Source organism: Herpailurus yagouaroundi, unplaced genomic scaffold (genome assembly GCF_014898765.1).
Source record: "Herpailurus yagouaroundi ecotype Mexico unplaced genomic scaffold, PumYag 100, whole genome shotgun sequence".
Lineage (NCBI taxonomy): Eukaryota > Metazoa > Chordata > Mammalia > Carnivora > Felidae > Herpailurus > Herpailurus yagouaroundi.
This window is the reverse complement of record NW_024412391.1, coordinates 12,252,443-12,280,408: the sequence shown is the minus strand read 5'-3', so window position 1 is coordinate 12,280,408 and position 27,966 is coordinate 12,252,443. Positions and strand designations below refer to the sequence as shown.

The following is a 27,966-nucleotide window of genomic DNA, read 5'->3' as shown; positions in this document are numbered from 1 at the left end:
CATCAAGACAGTATGGTACTGGCACAAGAACAGACACTCAGATCAATGGAACAGAATAGAGCACCGAGAAATGGACCCACAAACATATGGTCAACTAATCTTTGACAAAGCAGGAAAGAATATCCAATGGAATAAAGACAATCTCTTCAGCAAGTGGTGCTGGGAAAACTGGACAGCGACATGCAGAAGAATGAACCTGGACCACTTTCTTACACCAGACACAAAAATAAACTCAAAATTGATGAAAGACCTAAACGTAAGACAGGAAGCCATGAAAATCCTCGAGGAGAAAGCAGGCAAAAACGTTTTTGATCTTGGCCGCAGCAACTTCTTACTCAACACGTCTCTGGAGGCAAGGGAGAAACAAAAGCAAAAATGAACTACTATGACCTCATCAAAATAAAAGCTTCTGCACAGCGAAGGAAACAATCAGTAAAACTAAAAGATAACAGCCAGAATGGGAGAAGATATTTGCAAAGGACATATCAGATAAAGGGTAAGTATCCAAAATCTATAAAGAACTTATCAAACTCAACACCCAAAAAACAAATAATCCAGTGAAGAAATGGGCAAAAGACATGAATAGACACTTCTCCAAAGAAGACATCCAGGTGGCCAACTGACACATGAAAAAATGCTCAACTTCACTCTCATCAGGGAAATACAAATCAAAACCACAATGAGATACCACCTCACCCCTGTCAGAATGGCTAACGTTAACAACTCAGGCAACAACAGATGTTGGCGAGGATGAGAAAGAGGATCTCTTTTGCATTGTTGGTGGGAATGCAAGCTGGTCCAGCCACTCTGGAAAACAGTATGGAGGTTCCTCAAAAAACTAAAAATAGAACTACCCTATGACTCAGCAATTACACTACTAGGTATTTATCCAAGGGACACAAGTGTGCTGTTTCAAAGGGACACATGCACCCCCATGTTTATAGCAGCACTATCAACAATAGCCAAAGTATGGAAAGAGCCCAAATGTCCATCGATGGATGAATGGATAAAGAAGATGTGGTATACACACACACACACACACACACACACACACACACACACACACACACAATGAAGTATTACTCGGCAATCAAAAAGAATGACATCTTGCCATCTGCAACTACGTGGATGGAACTGGAGGGTATTTGTAAAATTAGTCAGAGAAAGACAAACATCATATGACTTCACTCATATGAGGACTTTAAGAGACAAAACAGATGAACATAAGGGAAGGGAAACAAAAATAATATAAAAAAAGGGAGGGGGACAAAACATAAAAGACTCATAAATATGGAGAACAAACTGAGGGTTACTGGAGGGGTTGTGGGAGGGGGGATGGGCTAAATGGGTAAGGAGCAGTAAGGAATCTACTCCTGAAATCATTGTTGCACCATATGCTAACTAATTCGGATGTAAATTAAAAAAAAATTAAATTAAAAAAATAGAAAAAAAAAAGAAAAAAAATTACCAGGCATGCAAAAAAAGCTGAAAAACAACAATACATAATGAAAAGAAAAATCAATCAACTGACCCAGAAAAGATACAAACAAAAGAATTAACATCCACCCTTTCTTTTTAAGATCAGGACCTGATGCTGCTGAGGGTACAGCTAAAATCCAAGTTCTATTACCAAAAGCTGAAATGGAGAACACCAGCACACAGCTGGCAGTCCCAGCCATGAGAGTGAAAAACTTGTCTCACCAGTTGTATTCGTCAGGGTTTTATAGTTGCAAACAACTGAAACAGATGTGGTTGATTTAAGCAGAAAAAAAGCATTTAATAAAAGGATATTGTGTATTTCACAGACCACAGAGCCAGTCTTAGGAACTGAGCAGGAACAAATGGGGCCTGGCAGCAGCTAGGACGGCAGCCAAACTCTTGCACCGGAGCCCATGGAGCGAGGATAACGCAGGACGCCACAGCCTGCCCTCTGAAGTCACCAGTCATATGTGCCGCTGCCGCTCCTAAACAGCACTGTTGACACTGTCGCTGCCAACCACCATCCAGGATACTCCTCCTCCCTTCTTCGCACCATGAGCTGAAGGCTGCAATGCATGCGTCTGACGGACAGAATCTCAGTCGGAGCTTGAGCCCCAAGTGCAAGGGACACTGGGAGAGTGTCTTCAGCTCCTGCAAAGCGAGGCAAGTTTTGCCTGGGATCAAGATGTACAGGAAAAGAAGTCTGCTCAAAACTGCGAGGGTGCAGGATGTGAACAGCCTAATTACTACCACTACTACTGTTACTAATAGTAATTGACAAGGGTCCATTCCATGACTTCAGATCTACCAACATTAGTGAGCCATGAGGGCAGGACGGAGGGGAGATGTTAGCAGTAGTAACCCATCTTCTGCTCTTCAGGACCTAGTTTTGTCGCTCATCTAAGCTCTTCTTTGCTTTTCATTCCTAAGGAATACGCTGTAGTCAGACATATTTGAGAATTAGGAGATCATTAGGAAGTAAATCATCTATATCTGTGCTATTAACTTCCTATATTTGGCGATTTGCTTTACTAACCTTTGTTCCTTTATGGACATCCTATTGGCTACAAACTTTTGTAGCCAGGACGAGGAAAAATAAAATCTAAAAGGAGAGTGGCAGGTAGTTAAATGTACTACTCTTTCCTTTGCACTGTGGTATTTAGTGTAGGGAATGGCTTTGACCTTGTTTTAGCCCTGACCAATTTGCTTCCCAGATTAATTAAGTCTTTGATCTGTGATCATTCTTAAGCAGCCACCCTCATTCTTGTTGATTGAAAGGAAGTATTAGATTAAAAAATATCTGTCGGGAAAGGCCAGTATTTTTGACAGCTGCAATAGTATGATTTAAGAGTAATAGAAGGTCTCTACATTTTCTCCATAGTTCTGTCCTTTGAAGTTAATTCCTTGGACCCTTTCCACAAGGCCCTCATTAAAATACAAAAATCACGTAAGCGACAACACATAAAACGGTTATCACTTTTAACACCTTGAAGGAGTGAGTTTTTCAAGTAGTAGCTAACACCTATTTGGTACTACAGGGTGCTTCATGCACAGTTTAACTCATCAATCTTCACAAAAGCCCTGTCATAGGGTATTATTATTATTCTTTTTCTACAGATGAGCAAAGTGAGGGATAGAGAGTCAAATAACTTGCCCAAGGTTGCACAGCTATTAAGTAGCATAGCTGGGATTCAAATCCCCAGAGTCGGTCTCCAATGCCCACCTGTTTAGCCTGTGTCCTTTGCTGCCTATCACCTAGGAGAGAGGTGACAGGAATAGGACACAGGGCAGGTAAATGCTGACACAAAGGAGGAGGGAGCCCCGGTCCAGTGCCCATGGAGGGCAGGCCTGAGTCCAGGTAGGAACTCTTCCAAGAGGACACATAGGAAAGATCTGGAGGGCTGACGCAGCATAAATCACCCCTTGGCCAAGGTTCCCTCCCTTCTTCCTGGCTGGTGGACCTTAGCCCTTTTATGCAGGCTGGCTCTGACTTCAGGGCTCTGCCTTCTGAAGGACTTATCAATTACTTTCATACCTAATAAAACTGGCAGACTCCCCCTTGTCCAAGGACAAAGAGGGAAGGGCAGTATTAAGGGGAAACGTGAGTGATCCTTAAGGAAATATGAATGACCTACTGGAAGCAAGGTCAGCAACATGCATAACAGTGGGGCAAGCTCCTGAAGAGAGAGAATACCTGTTGGTGCCACTGCTAAATCTAGATGTCTGGATGGAGAATCCAGCAGTGGGATTTATGCCTCTGGATGGTAGGCTCCATGGACTATAAGCCCCAGAGCCCTTTCACTGGAGAGAGGCAGTCACAAGCACCACATAAGCTCAAATATTCACAGATGTGAAGCCACAATGTTACCACCACTGCTTCTGCTGGGGAATTTACTAGTCCCAAAGTAAATAATGAGTTTTAGTTCTGGGGAACTGTCCTTTCATAGAAAAGACCAGAATCCAAGCCAGGATTCAAATCTCATCCTGATTGTTTGCCTCTGTCTCTGTCCTTTCCTCCCTCCTTCTGCCCCTCTCTCTTTCTCACAGCATCCATGGTGTCTGATTCTAAATATAGCTCAAACAACCAGAAACACTAGAAGATAAATAAAGAGAACTAAAATGAAAGAGCATCGGGCAATTCTTTCGCTTTCCTAACCAGACCGGACAATGGAGAAATACAGAAACGCTTCTGCCAAATCCATCATGCTATGACTCCAACTTCCCAATTCTTTCATCATCAAAAGAGAGTCAGTAGTCAGGTACTATCAGCAGAAATAGGCTTTATAAGTAGTAATGCAAGCACTGTGATTTAAGCCTCTTAAAAAACCCAGACTTACAGCACTTAGACTGATAACAGATTATATCTCAGAAATGTCTTCTATCTGGCATCCTGTCTCTTGAAGAAACACAGAAACTAGTAATATGGATTAGTTTATTTATACATTTTTGGCCTTATTCATCTTCTAGAATTAGAAAAAAATTAAAACATTGACTGGTTAATACCATAATTAGGAACAACACAAGTTACAAAATAGCAATGTAGAAGGTAATTTTAGGATTAAAATAGATTTTTGGCTTTCATGATTCATAAGATTTTATTTGTCACACAGGCTGGCATTTGTGTGGGGGTGGGTGGGAAGGGAGCAAGTGCTGGGGGGCAGGGAGACTCCCAGATTTAGAGAGCACAGACCCAAATGAAAACTGCTTTTTTTTTTTCATGTCGGTGGAATTTGCATGATCATAATTCTTATTTTACTAATGTTTTACAGTAAGTGTGGGGAGTATAGACAAGGATGGAGTAAGGGAAAGAAGAAAAATCTCTCTCCAGTTCCTTGAATTACTGAAGCGTGTACTAGAATAAGTTCAGTAAAAGTATAATGTTCCTGTTACCACAGAGTTCCTGTTACCACAGAGCTCTTAGTGGAGATGTGTGACAGAGACAGGACAACTCTTTAGGTCTGGTAGAAGTGACTGTGGATAGAGAATTAATCCTACATCAGACTTGGCACATGTGGAAGACTGTGCAATGTAGCTGCTATACAACTGAGCAGATGAAAAGCTGACTCTCCAGAATGTACTTCCTAGCACGTGAGTAGGAGCACGTATGCCCCTTCTCTGGTCTCAGTGTCTCTTCCTCCTCAGCGGAGAAGGGACACCCTACAAACCATGCAGCAGTAGTAAAACTATTGGGCAAGACTCTTTTAGAAAAAAGAAAGTTTTTTTTTTTTTTTTTTCTGGTGGTGTTCATTGACCAGAAGTGACTTCTTTGACTTTAGGGCAGTAGCATTGTGTCCTGGAGATAACATAATCTACACTCAACACTCTTAAGAGGCATAGGAGAGTGAGGACCTAGACTAGTAGGAAGGGTAATATGTGGGTTCCATCTAAGGATAAGGGCACAAAACAGCTAATTCTGTGTCACCACAAAAGACCTGCCACAGATAAATGAGACCTTCGTTCTTTCCATTCACACAAAAACTCACCTTTTCCAGCTTATGCTACTAAATCTAAGGTCAGCTGAATCACAGCTCGGGATACTATTCCTGTGTTTCCACAGTTATGGTGAAAAGCTACATTCCTAATAGTTTTTTTTTCCCCCCTAATTAAATGGATTTGAGTAAGCTGAAAGCCTAAAATCTAGGGACTCTTCATTATTTTATTTATTGGGGGAAATCCTTAAAAGTTGTACTGCCATTTTCCTTTTACTTACAAAATTGGAAGGATATGAAATGCATAGCGACAATTTATTACACAAATCATAGAAATGTTCAATGTGAATCTAATTTTATCCATTGGGCAAAGAAACAAAAGGGGGTAAGTTCTTTTAAGAAGAATCCCATGCATTTAAGGTGAAGAATACTACACTAGCTTCCCCCCCTTAGTTGGTGGGGGGGGGGGGAAGGATATGTGGAATTGAACATGATAGGAAGCAAAGTGTCCATTAAACAAACACCTATAATTTGTGAAACAGTTCTGTCAGAGTGGTGTGAGGCATGGATCATTGGTTTATCTTTGGCAGTGATCTCATGTTTTAGGTAACTAGAATGAGATTATATAGCTGGGCAATGGCTGGCATAGTGAGTGGATATAGGTTTTAACTTCAATTCATAGCGAATGATGATCACAGATTTAGCACCTTAGTTTGTACCTCCTCTGTACCTGAATCATCTATTGCTGTGAACCTTGAGCTTTAGGTGAGAAGGCTGGGTTCTTCAATAACTCCTCTGTGATTACTCAAGGACTGTAGTTTGCTCCAACTCAAGGGGTGGTTTTCTTGTTAGAGAAAGTATGAGATGCTAAATAGGAGACTGAAGTCTTGAAGACATTTTACGGTGGTGACGGGTGTTTTGATTCAGGAGTAGCATCTTTAACAAGTCAAATGCGTATTATCTCCCCTTTTAAAGATTTCATTTTTTAAATTAATCTCTACACCTAACGTGAGCTTGAACCCACAACCGTGAGATCAAGAGTCACAAGCTCTACCGACTAAACCAGCCAGGCGCCCCTACATATTATCTCCTTTTAAACATTAAGTTTTTTTAAGCACCAGAATTATATTTTTTGTCTTGAGATAGTGCTTTCTTCTATATTTGATTTCTTGGTTTCCTTGGTAGATACTATGGTCTCTTCCAATATTTCTTCAAAATTTCCCCCTATCTGGAAGTTTTTCTTGGAGGCTATCTTAGAAACCTTAAGAGACAGACCAGTGGATGTGTCTTTGGAGGTCGTTAAAACTGAGGATTCTAGGTGGAAACAGATAACCTGGATCAGAAGGGGGATTCAGTCCTAAAATGCTTAATCCACTGGCGCTAAAACGTGGGTGTTCACTTTACAGTAGCTCCCCATAAAGCTGCTATCTCCATACCAAGAGCCATTTTGACGCGGCGCAAGTCCTGGTATTCCTGAAGGTGGCAAGCCATGTCACAGTCTTGGTGACATCACTCTGCAGCGGCCCAACACTATCCTGGCAGCTGGCCGTGTCTGCACTGTGCCGCTCTCCAGCTCCAGCCTCTCCAACACTCGTTGGCCCCACGCAGCCCCTCAGTCTCGACCGTGCATGCCTGCAGTTCGCACCGGTACTCGTGAATCTCCTCGCGGCCGGCCCTGCTGGCCTCCGCGCTTCGTGCCGCCTGCTAGCTCAGGCTGGCAAACCTGCACTTGCACATTCCTCCACTGACCTAGGGGCCAGGGAACCTCAACGCCGAACTGAGGTGTGGTGTGGCCACAGCCACGCTCACGTCGGCCGAGGCCTGCGACGACACCTACAGTGTGGCCAGCGGCTCAGCCACCTCATCTTGCACCTTGCGCACGAAGGCCAGGTCGTCTAGCAGCGACTCCAGCCTGTTCTCCAGGTCCAGGCGGGCCAGCGAGGTGCCATCCACCTCGCGCTGCCACGCCTCCGGGCACCCTTGGCTCCCCTCCTCGCAGCCTGACCGCAACCGCCGCGCCGCGCCTCGCCCGCCGGGCCGACGCGCTCCAGCGACACCCGCGCCTGCGCCTGCGCCCAGCTCGCCTCCTACAGCTGCGCGCGCAGCTCGCGCCGGAAGAGCTCACCAGGCGCGTCGGGCCGACGTGGCGCTGCCCCAGCGCGGTCCCCTCGGCTTGGATCGGTCTTCTACTTCCTGCGTTGGTGCGCCTCCTCCGTGAATACGCCAAAAGCGGTCGTCTAGGCCTTGTAGCTGCTCCATCTCCTGGGTGCGCGCAGCTGCCGGACTCGGGTCCGGCCCGTCGGATGCCGCAGGGCCACGGGCGGTGGGCCGGGCGCAGGCCGAGCGAGGAGACCCAGGAGGCCTCATTGCAGCGGGACAGCGACTGCGAGATACCTGTGCCACCGGCACTGGAGAGTCACGAGGACAGCCGAGGGCCATCTCCCAACACCTTGTGGTAGCAGGACGAGGCGCACAGGTAGTGCTCCGAGTTGAACGAAGCTTAAGGGCCGGGAGAGCAGCTGCGGCAGAAGCTGCAGAGGAGTCTGCTTTCACAAGGCGCGTGAGACAGGCCCAGGAAGGCTGCCCTTACCCAGTCCCACCAGCACGCCTACTCCACCCATTCATACCATACCGCTCGACCACTGTCACCTCCAGCATCTGGTCTGCTTCCCTCGTCTCCCCCTCGCCCCATCTGTCCATCCTACACGTGTCTGCTTCTGGTACTCCCTCTCCAGCTTGTCCTGGCCCCTTATACAGCCTCCACCTCCTCCATGGCTAAACTGCCATTCTGGTATCTTGATTGGAGCTTCGCCGGCCTGCCCTGAAGCTTTGCTCAATTTGACATAATCGCCCTCTCTTTCTGTCTTTGGCGTCACCACTGGCTCTTGCTCTCCGACTGTAATAATCATACTCAGGTTTATCGTATCCAAGACTAGCCAAACAAACAGGAAAACCGAACCCACAAACATATACATGAGCAAAGCCACTTTCCCGCCACTCTGCTGCCCCCCTAAGCAAGGGCCTTCCTTCGTTCTCTTCATCACAAAACTTCTGTAGAAAGTCATCTTTGCCACCGGCTTCCGTGCGGATATCACCCACTCCCTTCATCTTTGTAATCTGGCTTTAGCTCTTCTCACTTCATAATAATTTTTTGAAGGTCGATAGCTGCTTACCAAATGCAGTGTTTTGTTTTTTATTCTTATTTTCCCTAATCACTTTATATGATTTTCCCTGTTCCCTCATGCCTTATTGCTCCCCACACCTGTAAAATTCTCCCCACCTTTGGCTCCCCCAATAACGTTTTCTTATATCTCTTTTTATCCCTATGCCTCCTCATCTTATTTTCCAACTTGAAATACAGGTTTCCCTTAAGAATTTGCCCTTGGCCCTCCACTCCATCCTCACTTCTATATGGTCTCTTGGTGAACTCATTCAGTCTCATGGCTTTAATTCTTCCTTGTTTGTGACTTACTTCTGAAACCCCATTTCTAGCCCTGACAACTCCTCATTGGAAGTTTCCACCCATACATTCTACCAGTGTGTTGATGTTAACAGATTCAAATCTAAATCATTATTTTCTTTCCTGAACATTTATTCCTGTTTCTGTTAATTAAGATCTTTCTCATTGCACCAGCTCAAAACTTTTTTTTTAATGTTTATTTATTTTTGAGAGAGAGAGAGAGAGACAGATTGATCACAAACGGGGGAAGGGCAGAAAGAGAGGGAGACACAGAATCCAAAGCAGGCTCCAGGCTCTGAGCTGTCAGCATAGAGCCCAACGTGGGGCTCGAAGCCACGAACTATGAGATCATGACTTGAGACTAAGTTGGATGCTTAACCGACTGAGCCACCCAGGTGCTCCTCAAAACTTTGATAGAATCTTTAATTCTCCCCTTACTTTTGTCCCACATCTGTTAAGTGGTCAAGTTCTAGTAATTTTGTTTTGAAACATACATATTTTGTTTTCGTTCTTTCCTCTTTATTCCTGCTAGTACCTTCTAGTACAATACCTGGCTTCCTCCTACCTTGGTTAATGCTATAATCACCTAGTAGGTCTCCTGCTTTCAGCCTTACCCTACTGAGCTGTACCTTATAGTCTGACATGCCACTACCATGTTAATTCCTAAAGCACACGTCTAAGCTGGTTATTTTCCTGTTCAAACACTTTCACAGGCTGCCCAGTGCCTAAAGCATAAAGACCCAACCGCACACATTTAGGACCCTCTATCTCTAGCTCTAAATTACCTCTCCAGTTTTATTTCCCATGAGGTGTTTTTTCCCACCAGCTCTTTACTTTGACCACCAACAATCACATGCTACAGTTTTACATCCAATAGCAAGAAGCAAATGCTCTAACTCAAAAATCACTAACTATATTTATGATTAGGTTGATAATTAAGTTTCTTTATTAAGTTATATACTGAATATAAAAAAATTATAGCAAGAAGTTCTGATGTCGAATGAGCCCTGGGCATAAAGGTCTACAGTGTGATTCTGTTACTTTGTAATTCTCTTGACAAAAATGTGTTCTCCTTTGCTAATGATCTCCTCTAATTTGGAACTCACACTACACTGATCACAGTGTGCTTTGTATTATAATTACCTGTTACCTACCTTATCCCTGCTAGGATTGGTGGGGCCCCAATAAATTACACCCTTCTCCCTACCTGAGAGGGAGGAGTGGCAGATAAGATCAAAACAATACTTTGTTATTGATAAAACTGGTTCTGAAGAAAGGTGCCTTGTTGTGCTGCAACAATAGGCTTCCTAATACATGAAACACCAGAATTTGGCAGACTCCTCTGCAGTCCCAGGGTAGGGTTAGAGGTATAGGACTCCTGGAGTGGGCAGGACAGAAGTGTGCACATCCCAGTCAGTTCTTTTCCTTTTTTTTTTTTTTTTTAAGTTTATTGATTTATTTTGAGAGAGAGAGAGCAGGAGAGGGGCAGAGAGAGAGAGAGAGGGAGCACCAGCAGCGCGGAACCCAACAAGGGGCTCGAAGTCATGACCTTGAGATCATGACCTTTGACGAAACTAAGAGTTGGCCTCTTTACCCACTGAGCCACCCCGGTGCCCTCCCCCCCAAATCAGTTCTTCGACAGTTCATGCAGGGAACTCACTCCTCCGCAGGCAGGGATTAGGGATGGGATAAAAGCACGGAGGCATTTAGGAAAAGACATCTCACCTAGACACCATAGAAGTTTTCAAAATTCTCTGATAAAATTGTGGACTTCTTGAAGTCGAAGACAGTATTTTGTGTACATCTTTTAAAAAAAATTTTTTTTTCAACGTTTATTTATTTTTGGGACAGAGAGAGACAGAGCATGAACGGGGGAGGGGCAGAGAGAGAGGGAGACACAGAATTGGAAACAGGCTCCAGGCTCTGAGCCATCAGCCCAGAGCCTGACGCGGGGCTCGAACTCACGGACCGCGAGATCGTGACCTGGCTGAAGTCGGACGCTTAACCGACTGCGCCACCCAGGCGCCCCTGTGTACATCTTTTAGATGACATATCAAGTGCTTGATGTCTAATTATATTAAATTATATACATACCATAATTATTACATATGAGTTATACAATTATTATATGCCATTTAATCCATACATTATTGTATAATAAATTTTCTATGTTATACCGTATATAGAAATATTCAGTTATTTATATTAACAAATTATTAAATTGAAAAGACTGCTAATATGCAACAGTGACATTACCAGAGACTCACAGAGGAGAAGCTGGTTATTAGACAGGAAAACAAATTATTTTTGAGCCTGCAGAGCATGAGGAGAGGCTCATAGGGAAAATGAACACATTTTAGTTCATTTGCATGTCTAATGGTAATTTCAAAACAATGCTTCCTATGAAGAATTATTTCTTTTTTTTTAAGAATTATTTCTTAAAATCATATCAAAATTGCTAGATTTTTATTTCTTTTCAAAGTCATGAGAAAACTTACTCATTTTATTTTTCAAGAATGAATCATTTTGTACCACCCAGACAATTTATATAATCCAACTCTCTGGATATGTAGAAAATTAGTGTTAGAGATTCCCTGTTTTCAATTTTCATTAAGATAGTTAGTGTCAAGTAGATGCAGCAGAAGTGTTTCTCTTTGAAGTGCCTTAGTATTGACGCATCACCTCCTCATAGTACATAATTCCAAATTTATACACATTAGTTTGTTTGGAGGGGTCTTGATGGAAAAATACACTAACAAATACCATTCAGGATATTTGAATAACAGTTTGGGTGGGTGAAATACTGACATAAACTTTAGAACTTAAACTTGGGTAGTAATACCATATACGCATATAATCTGCTGAGTGTGTGTGTATCATGCAAGACACTTATTTGGATAATAGTCAAACACTCTTAAAGGAATGGGGTGTGTGTGTGTGTGTAGCTCCAGGTGGAACTTCGTGCTTCTAGGGGAAATACACGTGTACACTTAACTCTTAAGTATTTTGGGGTCCCTGGGATTGCTCGTGGGACTTAATACATTATCCTGTCATCATAAGGTACTTGAAAGTTGAATTTGAAACTTTCTGTAAAATTTTACAGCTGCCTGCAACAGTTCTGGGAGGTAGAGATACAGAACAAGCCCCTGAGAGGAAACCACTGAATAATAAGGGACTGTCAGCTGAGACAAGGCAGTGCTTGCGGGCATTTGCTGCTTCCCTTGTCTGGCAGTGTGGCACCTGGGGGAAGATGAGCTTTTAGCTGGGGGAGTGCTGCGTGCCAACCTGGAAGCTCTCTGCAGTCTTCTGTAAGAGCTCTAGACACTGGTGGCTCCCGGGGTCACAGCTGGGGTCCGTGTTATAAGGGGATTGATAGAGTCTTGGAGCAGTAACCTATGGAGAAATATATTGAGGACACTGATGAGTGCCCTCTGGGAAACTGATGATACAATTACTAACAAGAAAATCTGGTCACCACAAAGATGCCGACCAGAAATCTAGAAAAGCTACTCATACCCCAAATCCCAGAAAGGAGAGGAACGACCAGATACAGTGTCCTATTTTTTTTTAATGTCCTTTGTGTGGGCTTTTGGCTTGTTGTCTACAGTGTCTTCCATGGGAAATGTAATGTAAGTCCTCCTTTATGTGCCCTAGGAAAAGGAACGAAGGCAGAGATCATTTTCTGCTTTAAGAACCATCTCCACCAACGTCAAAAACCCAAACCAAACACCTCCCTTAAATGGAGAGAATAATAACTGAATTATATCTGAGCAGATAGATGAAGTCCTAAAATCTCTTAACAGAGGTGTAAAATCAGTGAAAACCTATGAAGAGAATCTCAAATTCCAGTTTAGAATGTGACCCTGTGAAAGAAGACAGTACATTTATGTATTTAAAACTCATTGTACATATGCATGTGTACGTGAGGATGTAGCTATAGAAAAATTCACATGCAGAGCTGCACGCTGCAGCTCCCTCCAGTGCCCTCGTGCTGCTCCACGTTCTACCCCCTCCCAGACGGATCCCTGCAGAGCGGAGCTTCCAAGAAGCAGAATCCCTCCCTTTCCTTTCATTCATCAGACACTTCAAAGAGAAATTTTATCTTATAGGTAGACAAAATGAGTGCCACTCACCGTCTCTTTAAGAACAAAGCTAAACAACACATTGGCCTATGGCAACTGATTTGGCTAATGGCCACTATGTCAAGATGGCCTTAAATCCTTGGAGAACTAACACTAATAGTGCTTGATGGTAACATACCACCATGAAAAAAGATGGTCCTTGACAAATTTTTATCGATGTTGCCCAGGATTCATATATATGCACATATATATATATATATACACACACACACACACACACACACACATATATACATATATATGTATTAATATAAAAGTATGTTTTTATATATTTATACTTACATATATGTATATATTGCATTGTGAGGATTTATGTGTTTCACCAAATTACAATAATTATATACTATATTATAAATAACATTTATGTAAGTTTATATGTGTGTGTATATATAGGTACCACTTCACTGTGAGGATTTATGTTTTTCATCAAATTAGAAAATTCTCATGATTGTCTTTTCTAATCTTGCCTCGGCTCCATTCTCTCCCCTTCATTTCTAGAAGTTCTTTTAGACTTAATGGAACCTACTCATGCTACCTTTTCTATCTCAACTTCCTGATCAGTTTTCCATCTTGTTATTTCTCTGGGATCTATTCTGGTATGTTGCTTTAGCTTGGGTTCCTTATTCATGAATTTTTCTTCAGACGTGTTTATCTACTATTTAGTTTAACCATTGAATTTTCTATTTCAATAACTTTATTTCTAGAATTCCTATTTAGTTCTTTAAAAAAAAAAATCTCTTTTTGTTTTGGTCATGACACCCTGTGTTTTTCTTGTGGATGTCTTTCTTTTTGTAATGTTTCTATTCTAAACATGCTTCTTTTATATTGTGTTTCAGATTGTTGTTGTAGTAGCTCTGTTCTTTGACAGGTGGGAGGTGGTAGTGGTGAATTCCTATTGCATCTTGCCTGTGATGGATTTGTCCCTTCAGTGTTTTGCCATTTCTTTTATTGTGAGCTCATCTCGTGTGGGGCTTGCTTATTTTTGTGAAACTAACTGTATTCTGGGTTGTGGAATGTTTCTCTAGAGTGTTTTTTTTTTTTTTAATTTTTTAACGTTTATTTATTTTTGAGACAGAAAGAGACAGAGCATGAACGGGGGAGGGTCAGAGAGAGGGAGACACAGAATCCGAAGCAGGCTCAGGGCTCTGAGCTGTCAGCACAGAGCCCGACGCGGGGCTCGAACTCACGGACTGCGAGATTGTGACCTGAGCCGAAGTCGGCCGCTCAACCGACTGAGCCACCCAGGCGCCCCGCTCTAGAGTGTTTTTGTAACTGCTTCTGCCAGGCACTCCCAAAATATTACTAGCCAGGGACCAGTTTTTACATTAATTTCTTGGCTTAGACGTTTCTGGGCCATTCCAATAGGGAAATTTTAAAAACCAAATTCATGGTTAGACCAGGTCCAGGGTTTCACATCCTCAGGAAAGACTTTTGTTCCATAAAGAGAGACACATAAGTTTCTGTGTCATCTTACTGTCCTGGTTAGGGATTTTTTTTTGGTGGGGGTGGGGGGGGGGAAGGGGTCAGTATTTTCCCTGATGGGTTCGGGCTTGCAAGAGTCTCAGCTTCATGTAGTAGTCTCATTTCTGTTTTGTGCAGGCTCAAAGCCATATCTCCTGTGGTCATTAGGACCAAGTTCTAAGGGTTATGAAGATCTATGGCTTACTCCAATTCTGAGGGCAAATGGAGTATCAGTTTACATGCTGACTTTTTTGGTTTCATCTTTCTCCTTCTTTGGTTTCCCTTGCTTTCCTATGATCTTAATTTTGCTTTAATTTTTTTTTTTTTCTGTATTTTATCATGCAGTTGTAGACTTACTTGAAGGGAGAGTTTTCAAGTCATGTTAGCCTGCCATATTGTCAGAATTAGAAGTCCTGAGTGGCTCAGTCTGTTAAGTGTTTGACTTGGGCTCAGTTTGTGATCTTGCGGTTTGTGGGTTCGAGCCCCACGTCAGGCTCTGTGCTGACAGTGTGGAGCCTGGAGCCTGCTTCATATTATGTGTCTCCTCTCTCTGCCCCTGCCCCACTTGTTCTCTCTCTCTCTCTCTCTCTCTCTCTCTCCCTCTCCCTCTCTCTCTGTAAAAAATAAACATTAAAAAAAAGGAACTAGAAGTCCTTTCATCTATGCTTTATGATTTCCCCAGCTTTAGATCAAGACCCATAGGACTTATGCTAAGACTTCTACATTAGCCCTCTAGTGAATTTTCCTCCAAGTTGTCTAAGATACCATCTCTCAGATACATCTTTCTAAAATACCACTTTGACCATGTGATTTTCTGGCTTAACAACTGTTCATGGCCCCACATTGACTGTGGAATAAAGTCTAAAGTTCCCTATCCTTGCATTTAAGGTCATCTATAATCCAGTCTACAATTAAGTCTATTTTCTTTTGGTTTTGGTGATTTTTTTTTCTCTGTTGGACATTCTTAATTAAAAATGAGGCAAGTATTGTCTGGTATATAAAATTGTCAGATGGATCCTCAACTATAGGACAAGTATTTTTATCTATTTTGGTATGGGTTGGATTAGTCCTAATATCATCCCAAATCTTAGCACATGCCCTGATCTCAATAGGAATTCATGCCAGCTTCTTAAATTTTTTTTTAATGTTTATGTATTTTTGAGAGAGAGACAGAGCATGAATGGAGGAGGGACATACAGAAAAGGAGACACAGAATCCAAAGCAGGCTCCAGACTCCGAGCTGACAGCACAGAGCCTGATGCGGGGCTCAAACGAATCATGAGATCATGACCTGAGCCAAATTCAGGTGCTTAACCAACTGAGCTACATAGGCCTATTTCTTAAATTTAACTAGAGAGGAGACATTAGTAATTGCTTCAAGCCATAGAAGAAAAGTAAGTGGGGCAGAGCTTTACCTTGAATGTTTTTGGAGATTGTCTATTTTCTATTGTGTGCAGTAAGAGAAAACTGTGCAGAGGAGGTCAAACCATAGAACGTGACACAAATGGCAGTCAATACGAGTAAAATGTATACTCTCTGTTTTTTACAATGACTTTTAGTTTTCAAACCATGGTCCATTTGATCTTTACAACAACTTGTATGGTAGGTAGAGAAAATTTAGAAATAAGTAAACAAGTCCGGAAAGGTTATTCATATATTCACTCAACTAAGGAACAAATATTTATTGTACCAACTATGTGCCAGGCACTGGGCTAGGGCTGGGGATTCAGCAATGGATGAAATGTGCTAAGACGGTATTTTATGGATCTAGAAATCTTACAATTTTCTTATCTAAGGACTTATCTGAGGCTGTGTTTATGCACTAAATGGTGGACTTGGAATTAGAACCCAACTCTTACAGGTCCTGATCCATCAACCCCCTCTTCTGGCAGGTTTAGCCCCATACTTGACCTGGAATAGAGTGTGCATCCCATCTAAATTATATTTGCTATCTGTTTTAGAGCTAGGTTTACTGTTCGTCACACTCATTTCTCGTTTTGCTGGGCACATAATTAGACTGCATTTCTCAGCCTCCCGTGGAGGTGGAGGTGGTCATGTGACTGAATTCTAACCAGTGAAATACGAGAGGTGATGTACAGTAAGTACTTTCAGGCCTGGACCACGGTAACACTTCACATGTAATAGTCTCTCCTTTTTGTCCTTTAGCTGCTGAATGCAGAGAGTTCCAAGGACCAAGAAAAGGGTGGGGATAGAAGAAACTATATTTCTGGAATGACACACAGTAGGCAGCCTGTACATCAGGAGCACTTCATGTGACTTCATGTGAGTGAGAAGTAAACTTCTATTTCCCTAAGCCACTGGGATTTGGGAGGTTTTTTGTTTGTTTGTTTGTTTGTTTGTTTGTTTGTTTTGAAGCAGCAGATAGCATACCCTAACAAATACACCCTTCAAATTAAAGCCTAAATTGGGAGTACAAGAGTGGTAATCAAATGGCATAACTTTTAAGTGATCTATTAAACTGTACCCTCTAAATTCTTTATTGATGAATGTGGATATCTATATTCTCATCAAATTTAAAGGAGATAGCACTGCAGGACATTTACAAATTTTAAGTGATACTCAACAATGTCGTAGATCCAGTGTATCTTGGTATCAGCAAGGCATTTTGGACAAAATAATGAAACGGGTACTCCTCAATGAATTCAAAGCTGTTTAAACATACCGCAAATGATTGGTGGATGCATTTAAGTTCTTCAATTGAAATATTGAGCTTTTCTCTTACACTTGTTTTGGTCAACATTTTGTCAGTGTCTTGCATGAGGATGTAGTAGGTATGCTGATCAAATGCGCTAGTGACACAGGTCTGGAGGGAATAGAAATAAGATAGTTGACAGAATCAAGATTCAAAATTATCTTGACATGCTGCAATGCTTGGCCAAAACTAACAACATGAAATGTAATAAGGATGAATGCAAAGTCTTGTTTTTAGGTCCAAAAAAGAATTATAGGCATACACGATGGAGAACATGTAACTTGGCAGCAGTTGATGTAAAAAGACCCTGGGGGTCTTATTGGACCAAAAGCTTGATTTGAGCCAACAGTGATGTGGCTCCACAAACTGAGCTGTGTTAATGGAAGCATTGTGTGATCATCATGAGACACATTAGGTTCTGCCCTCCTCAGATGAAATCTGGGGTATTATTTTTAAAATCTGTGTATGTTGGCAGAGTGACAAACTAGAGACTACACAGAGGAGGTGATGAGGATGGTGAATAAAGATGTCTCCTGCCTCTGCATCCATAGCATGCTGCTGGTGACCTTCCTAGTGCTTGTGTTGTTCCTCCAGCTCTGTACTCCAGTCTGTCTCATCTACTAGTCTGTAAGCTCCATTAAAAAAGGAATGATGATGATGATGATGATGATGATAATACCAACAGTGGTTACAGGTAATACTGATTGAGTTCTTCCCATGTGCAAAGCACGTCTCTAAAATGCTCGCATGTATTATCTTATTCAACCTTCATGGCAGCCCTATGAAATGGAGTCTACTAGTGTCCCCATTTTATAGATGAACTAGATATAGTGGGGTTAAATTCCTTAGTAAATGGTGGAGTCAGGGCACAAAGTCAGGCAATTTGACAACAGGACTGGTGCTCTTAACCATATGCTATATGTCTGATAAAGCTCTGAAACTCCCCAACCTCAAGCATTCATGTTCAGTCATCTTAATGGGAGAGACAAGAGTGGCACCTAAAAACCAAGTTATAGAAAAAGAACAAAGAGGGGCAGGGCTCCTCCTTGCTGAGTAGTGGGAATTTGTCTAGTGCCCACTGCATATGAGAAGAGAAATATGCTCATAAGGTTTTGATATACCTGGGTACCCATACTAGTAGTCACGTAATTAATAATCATACATTTTTTATGGTCAGGTTTTAGTTTCCAAAAGCATTTTATTTATTTTTGTGTTATGGAAGCATAATTGACATATAATATTATGTTAGTTTCAGGTGTCAAAAGCATTTTTAAAAACCCTGATGTTAGGGATGCCTGGGTGGCTCAGTCCGTTGAGTGTCTGACTCTTGATTTGGTCTCAGGTCGTGATCCCAGGATAATGCGATTGAGCCCCACAGTGGGCTCTATGCTGAGTGTGGAGTCTACTTAAGAATTCTCTCTCGGGGCGCCTGGTTGGCGCAGTCGGTTAAGCGTCCGGCTTCAGCCAGGTCACGATCTCGCGGTCCGTGAGTTCGAGCCCCGGGTCAGGCTCTGGGCTGACGGCTCGGAGCCTGGAGCCTGTTTCCGATTCTGTGTCTCCCTCTCTCTCTGCCCCTCCCCCGTTCATGCTCTGTCTCTCTCTGTCCCAAAAATAAATAAAAACGTTGAAAAAAAATTAAAAAAAAAAAAAAAAGAATTCTCTCTCTCTCCCTCTGCCCTTCTCCGCCACTCTCTTTTTAAAAGTAAAGAAAGAAAAGAAAAAAAAGAAAAGAAAAACTTAAAAACAAACAGTCAAACCTTGATGTTCTTTAATCTTCCGAATGCCTTGTGAAGCAAGGCAAGTTTAGAATGAGGAAAGAAACTCAGAAAGGTTACATTTGTCCATCCATCCACATATTTATTCCCCAGACATTTATCAAGTGCCCATTATGTTCTAGCCACCACAGCAAGATCACAAGAAGTTTGTAAAGTAGGTGTTATCTTTCTTTTATAAATAAGGAAGTGTAGTCCTGAAGACTACATTAGCATTGGCACTATGACACACGTGCACATACACACACTCTCACACACACGCACACATGCACGCCTGCGTACTATACATGCATGGTATATGTCTGGGCCCCACATTATCTCTATTATCTATTTTTCTTTCAAAGGGTGGAATTGAAACAGTCATTTCCTTGCTGCCTCGTGGTTAAATTTCACAGGCCGGCGTGCTAGAACGGAGTTACCCATGATATCCAGTTAGGAATTAACTAGTAGTTGAGTTCTTGGTTCCCATTATGATATCCTTACCAAGATACAGGTTATGTGAAAAAAATCAGAGTGACATTCATGCAAAAGGAGTCATTACCAACAATAGGAATGAAAATAGAAATAAATACCTATTAGAAAATGAGATCATCCTTGGAGAGTGCTTTGAGATCTTTGGGGAAATGTGGTTGGGGTGGGGGAGCATGCTGGGGCACCTTCCCTCTGTGGGTTCCAGATATTCCGGGCTCCCAGCCTCACAGCTATGGAATGTCCTGGAATGTGCTCGAATCAGTATGGGCTGTGGAGCCTGGGAGCAGTAGGGCTCTGCTAGCAGGGGCTGGTCTGGCCTACCTGGGATCTCTGGTGTGGTTCAGTAGCCCCCAGGCCTGGAGGGGAAGAAGCTACTAGGAAATGCAGATCTTGTCCTTGCATGCCTCCTTGAGAGCAAAGGTCAGCCTGGAGCAGAAAGAAGATAGTGGTTGCTCTGTCCCACCTTAGCATAATATTCAACAGAAGCTATCCAAATGCTTCCCTCACCCCTGTGCTTACTGAGAGGTAAAAACAATGTCTTATCTTCTTTCTTGTCAGTGGGCATCTTCTCTCTAAGCAGTCTTCTATTTCTTTAAGATTATGAATGAAGAGAAATTGTGGGACCCTGGTAGTGAAAGGTAAGGGGTGCTGGTAGTGGGAAGAGAGGCAAGGTATTTGGTCCTCTGTCTTTGATGTTCTTTGGGACTCTCCTACCTACCTCTCTGCCCCAGTTTTGCAGACACGAAGGCCAGCCTCTCTGCAGCAGCCTTTTAAAGTGAGTCAATAAGAGAGGAGAATTGGTATACTTATCAGGGCAAAGATTTCTCTTTCTTTCCCAGGGAGGCCTTAGAGACTTCTACGTTTCCCAGCACTTCCCAGAAGCGAGCATGGGGGAAGGAAAATTACTGCTTGGAGTGCAGTTGGCAGTGGCTTGGGATCAGCCCCCTTGGGCCTGGCTTGGTGCCTCTATGGAGAAGCATCTTTAACTTTCATTGCCAGAGGGTGTTTTGCTTCTAGCGAGGGGGAGGAGGAGATAGAGGAAATAAAAGCACAAAAATGAAAAACAAAGAATTCCTGAAGGTCCGATAAGCAGTTCAGCTATGCACCAAAACATAAATATTTGGCCAAATTAGTTACTCCAAATGCTTCATATTTCTAAAATTGAACCACAGTTCTGTGATACTTTGAAGTTTTTCAGCTCTTGACAATCCTGTGCAAATCTAAGGGGCATGGGGATTGGAGTTCATTTCCTTCCCTGAGATCCCATCAAATACTTAGCTTTTTTTTTTTTTTTTTTTTTTTTTTTGATGCCTGGTAAAATAATTTTGCTGTTTTCTTGGTCCTCTCTTTCCAAATGGAGATGTTCTCTGTGTGGTCACTCAAGTCAGCATTTTATCAATGAACAAGCAACAAGCAGCATGTGCTGGAACATATTAGGTTGGAATGGGTTAGAAAAGCTCTAATGGTGATTAAAATGTCTTCATCCTTATATCTGCAATAATGCTGCTATCTAATTTCTGTTCGCCTTTTGTTGAATTCACCTTTGGAGATTTGCATGATGTTAGTCATAGAGCTTCTCACAAATACAGGACTCAAATCTAATTTATTTATGCATGACAAAAATTATTTGTTCCCTTGGGCAAAAGAATCAGCATCTATAAAATTGAGTATTTTATACTCAGTTGAGTTGGTTAATTTCCTCAGTACTTTCCCCTAGTAAGTGCAGTGAAAAACAGCCAATCAGATCAGCTGTTTGCTATCACTTAAAAAATAAGTGGAACGCATTAATGTCCAGAAAACAATGGACCCTCTTTTCCTTTAGCGTCCATGTTTGAGGGTATTAAATTAATTAAACAAGGAGGCCATTAGACTGAAGTTACTTTAATGCCTTAGCAAGCAGTGCAAGCAAGCCCAAACCTAAGCTTGCAGTGCTTCAAGGTTAAGCAATCAAAACCTAAGGGCAATCCATCACAAATGAGGCTTTCCCAGATAAAGCAACTGTGTAAGCTATAGACAACCTGGTAATTTCCGCGCTCTGTTTCTGCTTCTGTAAAGTCTCTGCCGGCGCTCTTGTAGGTGGTGGAGACTCCTAACTACTTCTGGTTTGACACAGACTAATATGAATCGGTTTTTGCTCAAATAAACTCTTAGAAATTTAATATACCTCAGTTTATCTTTTAACAAGGGGAGACTCAAGGACCTTAGCCAATAGGAAACTTTTATTCTAGCAGCAGTTCATTGTACTTCAAAGTAATGAGAACTGTTTTCATTAAAGCAGACAATGGGTGGTGTTAGAACTGTTACTTTCTAGACAGAGTGGCTGAGGAGACATTCAAGCTTGCTCTTCAACCTGAAATCTTTTTACGTCATTTCTAGGAAACAAGATGAGAGACTGCTTCCAGATGTTTCTGACAAGTGTCAGTGTAGCTTAGGGTTCAGGTTAGTTATTTAATGGAGAAAAATCAGAGGCCCTGCCTCTTTATAGAGTTGGCTTTAATTATTAATTCTCGTCTATGAGGAACTACTGTTGGGGTGAGGGGAGGAAAAATGAGGGAGAGAGAGCAAGATTGATTGTGTAATTTTATATAAGAAACATTGGACCATATTGAAAGCACAGGAGGTTCACCTATGTATGGAGGCATTACCTGAATTATTCTGAAATTAGCCGAAATCAAAGTACGCCAAGTAAGCTCACAGGAACAAGATTCTTCAGGAAATATTATCTGTTAGTCTTCGTGGTCACTATAACTTCTTTTCCCCAAAGGAGAGTCTCTCTTCCCTTTCTAAGCCTATGAAGGCCCTTCTGTCTTTGCTCTTCAAAGGGTGGTGGAAATGCCTCTTCCTCCCGGAAGCCTTTCTTGGAGAAGGGAAGTGGCACTCCTCCCCTTCTCTGGACTCTCACAGATCCTTACTTGGACCTTTTTATGGCGCTTATTTAGTTGTACCACATATCATAGCAATTCATGTTCATGTCTCATCCTTCTACATACCTCATGTGATCTTTAAGCTTCTAGAGAGAAGATCTGTGATATATTTTACTTTGTACCTCCACATTATTTAGCACAGTACTTTGTGCCTTAAAGGGCCCACAGTAAGTGTGTGTTTATTAATAAAATAAATGCATCCAAAGCCAGGCCTGCTGCGCAGCAGTAACCTGCAACCTAATGTTCTTACAAATAAGGGTAACAGAAAGTTAAAACTTCACTTTTTAAGTTAGTTAAATAAACACTTCCTTTATATTCTCTTATCAAAGCTCAGTATCAAGCATCTTAAATTTGGTCAGAATTGACTGAGAAGTTTAGAATGTAATAGTTTAAGTAAACATTTTTCTTTTTCTTTTTGTCTTTCTTGGGAACAGATGACACTTTACTGGACAAAAGGGAAAATATCTGGGTGGGAGAAATAGGGTGGGGCCGGTGAAGCCTGAATTCTGTTACTAGATTTAGTTAAAAATACCAAGCTGTGCTCAAGAACTCTGGATTGAACTTACTCTGTCACACAGTACTTAGGGGCACCCTCCTGGAAAACCAAAATTAGAAAGATTTGGGAGCTGAGAGTTAAGCTGAACAAAAGGTACCTATTTTATCAAAACATACACAAGAGGGTGAGCTTACCCTAAATTCTTTTTTTTTTTTAATTTTTTTTATTTAAAAAAAATTTTTTTAACGTTTATTTATTTGTGAGACAGAGAGAGACAGAGCATGAATGGGGGGAGGGTCAGAGAGAGAGGGAGACACAGAATCAGAAGCAGGCCCCAGGCTCCAGGCTCCAAGCTGTCAGCCCAGAGCCCGATGCGGGGCTCGAACTCGTGAACCACAAGATCGTGACCTGAGCCGAAGTCAGACACTTAACCGACTGAGCCACCCAGGTGCCCCTTAACCTAAATTCTTAGGGGCAATTGCAGCTCTCCTAAGACGTGTCTTCTCTGATCAATTTTCCCTGCTTACATTAAACATGGGGTGAGGGTGGGGGACAGTTGTTGCTGTTGTTTTGCCATCCCAGAAATAGCAATTTAAAATATACTTTGTCTCTGGGGCGCCGGGGTGGCATCTGACTTCGTCTCAGGTCATGATTTTGTGGTTCGTGAGTTCGGGCCCGCGTCAGGCTCTGTGCTAACAGATCAGAGCTTGGAGTCTGCTTCAAATTCTGTGTCTCCCTCTCTGCACCCCCTCCCCCTCCCCGGATTCTCTTTCTCTCTCTCTCTCTCTCTCTCTCTCTCTCTCTCTCTCTCTCTCTCAAAAATAAATAAACATTAACTTTTTTTTTTTTTTTTAAATATACTTTCCTTGCGGTGCCTGGGTGGCTCAGTCAGTTAAGCTTTCGATTCTTGGTCTCAGCTTAGGTCATGATCTCACAGTTTGTGGGATCAAGCCCTTCATCAGGCCCTGCAGGTCAGCCTGGGATTCCCTCTCTCCCTCTCTTTCAGCCTCTCTCCCCACCCCCCACCCCCAATTCTCTCTCTAAATAAACATTAAAAAAAAATATGTATATGTACTTTTTCTCCTTTTAGTATTCTAGAAGTTATGCCTTTCATCCTCGGATTGTTCTTTATAATACCTGGTGTGAGGTGATCTTAGTATGTGAGTAATAAGGAGATGGAGAACTAGTTGTAGAAGAATTAGAAGGAGAAAAGAGAAACTTGGAAAGAATTCCTGTCCTTTTTTTTTGTTGCTCAGTGTCCAAGAGTTTTGCAAGACTTCGGGAGCCTTTTTGTTGGGGTGATGGTAGAATTTATTTTTCAGTTTGTGATATATTGTGTTATCTGTCATGGTTGTGTGGGTTTGATGAAGCAACTGCTACTAGTTTGGAATGACTGGAGAGAACCTCTGGGCAGTCTGTAGAAAGAGTCTAATTGGGCTAAAATCTCCAGCAATGATGCCTTCAGGGCTCAGAGCTTGGATTCTGTCATTTGATTACTGCAGTTTGGACTTTTTGGGAAGGAGGAAGCTAGTGAGAAATAATATCTGAGTAACTAGAGATTAGTCAAATGAGGCTAGAGAAATGTAACGAGAAAAAAGACTTCTTTTTCTTCACAAATACAAAGAAATACCTGCCAGCCTGGAACCAACAACGGAAATGGTGCGAGGGTGCAGAGCAAAGAATGGGACTTTTAAGGGACAAATCTAGAAGGGCAAGCTAAAGGGCAGTTGTGGAATGGATCTAGCCTCAGAGTATTTCTGGAAGCAGAGGGTCAAGATACACCTACAGCCAGCAACTCAGGTGGCCACTATGACACTGTGAAGGAATTTTGTTTAGCCAACCCTGGGGGGTGGGAGGGTGTTTTTCAAAGTTCCAGAAGATGGCAGGCAGGTTGAGGGTACTGTGTACAGATTTCGGAGGTGCTAGAGGTGCAAAGGTAGACTACATTTCTGTAATTTAGAGAACAGACCCAGGTTTCTAGAGGTCAGGATTAGACAAAAAATGTTGATCTCACAGAAAGCGCCTTCTCAGACCTCTTTAGGGAATGCAGTTCACAGTAAAGTGATGTAGTTCCATAAGGGGACCAGTAGGCCCAGGTGTCTGGAACCACAGGAGTCTGAGAAAGACTCACACTTCAGAAACCCAGAATCAAGTGTTCTGTGATGTGAGTGCTGGGAACCCTCAGGTCATGGTGGGTACTGTCTCTCAGAGTCCTGAGATCTAATAGTCACCTGTGTGGACACCTCTCCAGTCTGACTTCTCTGCCATGTTTCTACCCATTGATGATCCAGTCTCGGCTATAAATCCTCCAGTAAAATAACACTTAGCACCTTACCTTCCTCTCCAAATACCTGGCCTTTCCTTGATCTTCTTCTTGACCAGAAAATTCCTTTTAAAAACCCCACTGGTTTCCCTGGACACTTTTTTCTATTTTCTGCTCATTTAAGGATTTAGCATTCCTAATGTTTTCTCTATCAGTTAGTGTCCATTTAAGAGACAAAAAACCCTAACTAGTTATTTGAACAGAGAGAATTTAATAGATTTCTAAAAAACCATTAATGAGACACAGAGCTGTCAACAAGGTAAATGAAAGGGTAGAAGGAGAATGCTATGATATGGAGGAGACAACAACAGGAAGCAGCTACCACACGTAGGATTGAAAAAACAAAGGGAAGAGGCTGGGAGTGTTAATTTGAGAACTTAAGGTAGGGCTCCCACAGAGCTGAAATTCACATTTCTGAGGAGAAGGGGCTGCTTGGCTGGTTGGAGACTCTGAGCTTTGGAGGAGTGGTCTCAGGAGACCTGGGTTTTTGAAGAAGGAGCCCAGATAGGTGTTTGGGGGCCTTGGGGGAGGCTTGATATGGCATCTATTGGAAAAACTGCAAACCGTATTCACCTGCTGCTTCAGGAAGGAACTGCTATTGCTGGAGTGAACTCAAGACCTGATGGTGGACAGGAAAAAGCAAGCCTCTTCTCTTTCTTCATTCAGTCTCATGGTCACCCTCTGGCGCCCCCGATTGTAAGTCGTACCAGGAGCCTGTGGTCCAAGCAGAGTCACAGCGTCAGCATCACACAGCCTCAGCATCACAAAGAAGAGGGAAGGGTGGATCTGGAGTTGAGAGGTAAAACCTTAACCTGCACACTCTCCTTCTAGCTTGTTGGGGAAGCACCTAGTTCTTTCCTGTTAGAGCCATGTATTATTGATTACAACTAGAACTGTATTTGAGGCCTTTCCAGGTACCTTTTCTTGGGAGGGAGAACCATGCATTTCCTTCCTGGACTTTAAAAACTTCTGCCTTCCTGAAGTCTAAGGCATATGCTTGATTTTGCTTATCCCTTTCATATCTAGCTATTAAAAGAAAAAATGTCGACTTCCACTTTCTTTTGAAAGGTGAAGACAAGTCAAGAACATGTCTACCCCTCCATATAATATCTGTATCCAATTATCAATTCTAGATCTTATTCCTGTATTAGTTTTATCTGTCAGAAATGTGTAATTGTCTCCTTCTGACTAGGTGGCCCATAGCAAAATTCCAAAACAAGTCATTTGTCTTCTCTAAGTCACCCATTCTGTCCTGTGTTGCCATTCAAAGGTTACTCACGTGAGTGACTTCTTGACATACAGTATTACTCAGTCTCACCCTATTTCAAGACTGCTGTTTAAGAATAGGATATACTCTTCTGTTGTTGTATTTCTTTTTTTTAAAAAAAAATTTTTTTTTAACATTTATTTATTTTTGAGACAGAGAGAGACAGAGCATGAACGGGGGAGGGGCAGAGAGAGAGGGAGACACAGAATCGGAAGCAGGCTCCAGGCTCTGAGCCATCAGCCCAGAGCCCGACGCGGGGCTCGAACTCGCGGACCGCGAGATCGTGACCTGAGCTGAAGTCGGACGCTCAACCGACTGAGCCACCCAGGCGCCCCATCTGTTGTTGTATTTCAATCTGGATTCCCTCCCCACCATGTCTCAAAGATCACGTTAGGGTGTAATCTTAAGCTTACTTTGTTTATAACACATAACTTGGCAGGTTAGGGAGACAGTATGGTATCGTGGGGGCTGTGGACCAGATTGCTTTTGTCTAAAACCTTGTTTTCCTACTTACCAGCTCTACGTGTCTTTGTACAAGTTACTTAGCTTCTATAAGCCTCATTTTATTCATTTGTAAAATGGAAGTAATAATAGTACCTCCTTTATAGGACTGTTTTTCAGTCTAAAAGCAATACACAGATAGTCAGTTCTCAATCAATGACACCTATTATTCGTATAAAGATCCTGAGGCTCTAAGTATTATTTCCATCTCTCATCTCCCAATATTTTTGCAGTGTAAAACACTAGGCACTTCACATACTTTTATTCATTTTCTCATCTTGTTGTCCTCTAAAGGTACCATTTTTTCATAGGTTTATCAAGGCAGTTGTCTCTTTTTCTTTCTTTATTTAAGGTCTTTCAATGAGGTCGTTTAGACTCTGGTCAGATATCCTTCCCAGCCAAGAATCCATCATTCATCCCAGTACCAAACACCATGGTTTTGTTTTTTTAATCTCATTTCTCATGATGATCTCTCTATTGGGACATTCAACTCTCAGATCTTCCTTTCTAGGCCAAAGCCCTGACTGTTGGTAGAGAAAAGCATAAGTTCATCATCTGTGCTTATTGAGTCCTTTGATTCCTTGCCCAAGGCCTCATAATGTCTATTCAGATAATGTCATTCATGAAGCATTTTAAACTTAGTTCCTGCTAGGAGGAGATTTCCAGGAGCAAGTTAATAGGGATCATCAAGTGGCAGAGGAATCAGAGAAGCAGACCTGAGAGCTTAAGGGAATAGCCTTCAAGAGCTTGGTGATTCATCTTGGGTATGTGACTTGGACAGGATGCTTTTTCATACAGGTTGAGTAGGGCATCTTGAGCCTGTCAGAAAATGAAGCTATCTTCAGAATGCCCAAGAAATATGCTATTTCGTCAAAATAACCACTCAAATAATTTCCAAGTTAATTTATTTTTCATTTGGTGTTGGCATTCACACATCCAGCTCAAGACTCTCAAAGGAATAAATTATTATTTCAGCATGTAAAGGTTTAGTTTTTTCTCTTGGGAGAAGAAAGCCATCCAAATTATAA

The 27,966-nt window shown here is 42.2% G+C and overlaps 1 long non-coding RNA gene and 1 pseudogene across 1 annotated transcript; both read right to left on the bottom strand.

Annotated features, from left to right (window-relative positions):
• Nucleotides 1-5,684: 5,684 nt before the first annotated feature.
• Nucleotides 5,685-8,108, bottom strand: LOC121028983 (alpha-internexin-like; annotated as a pseudogene).
• An 11,426-nt stretch (nt 8,109-19,534) lies between these two features.
• Nucleotides 19,535-20,237, bottom strand: LOC121028301 (uncharacterized). The gene is made up of 3 exons (XR_005789169.1): nt 19,947-20,237; nt 19,749-19,853; nt 19,535-19,669 (listed from the first exon to the last, which is right to left on the bottom strand). It is a non-coding gene; the product is annotated as an uncharacterized LOC121028301 (long non-coding RNA).
• Between the last annotated feature and the right edge of the window lie 7,729 nt (nt 20,238-27,966).